Here is a 956-nt window from a genome sequence, read left to right as displayed (position 1 = left end):
GCCTCACTGTTTATCATATGTCATTTTACGTAATCTGCTTCTGTCAGTCACTCTGTCACATTATCTGTGCGTGTGTCTGTTCCTCAGAGTCATGGTAAATTATCTATTGAAGCTCTTGGTCTAGCTGCAGTTTGCATTTATGCAGGGAAGACATATATTGAAGAATAATTTCAGAGGCAAAAAAGGTCGGTGATCAAAGCACATCTAAATCCATCTGTTGCTCGGCTATTAATATTTAATAGACATTCCCACTGAAGAGCCACATGTATTGCATGATGCAGAGCACTGCCTGAAACAAATATGAACAAACCCATGTGTCTCCTCTAGCCATGTTTAAATTTTAACGTGTTCATGTTATTGAAGCTTTTGTAAGTATATGACAAGCGGGACAGGCAATATCTTTGATCTGCAATCTCATATGGTTGTGGATTTCCTCTACATAACCATTATGACCACACGGTTTACACATTATGTTGTCAAACCACCACATGACTTTTAACTGGCATATTTTGCGTTACAGATAAGGTTTGTTATAACAGTGTAATTACATTACAATAATCAATTTCTGCATATATAGATTATTACAATGTAATTACAGTGTTGTATGTGTGTATATGTATATACGTATGTGTATATATCCATGTACTTAATAATAACACAAGTATTCCCATGTATGTCTTAAATGCAAAGCCTGCACTAGCTGCTATCAGTCATCCTCATTCTGTATTGTTGCCTGTATCTGTTGCCCTATACGCCGTGACTGAGGCTTTTCTCCTGAGAGCGGATGGGGCAGAGGTCCCCCAAAACCAGAAAGAAAAGATCATTTTCGGTTGCATGAGGAGGAAGCTAATGCTTCTGGGTGCAGAGAGGAAGGATTTAGAGCTCTCGGGGAGATTTAGTTGCCTTATCTATGATAAAAATCAATAGCGGTAAAGACTACAATGAGCACTGAGGAG

This window comes from Rhinichthys klamathensis, unplaced genomic scaffold (genome assembly GCF_029890125.1).
Source record: "Rhinichthys klamathensis goyatoka isolate OS25496 unplaced genomic scaffold, OSU_Roscu_1.1 h1tg000050l_1, whole genome shotgun sequence".
NCBI lineage: Eukaryota > Metazoa > Chordata > Actinopteri > Cypriniformes > Leuciscidae > Rhinichthys > Rhinichthys klamathensis.
The sequence above is the reverse complement of the archived record's forward strand: the minus strand, read 5'-3'. Positions refer to the sequence as shown.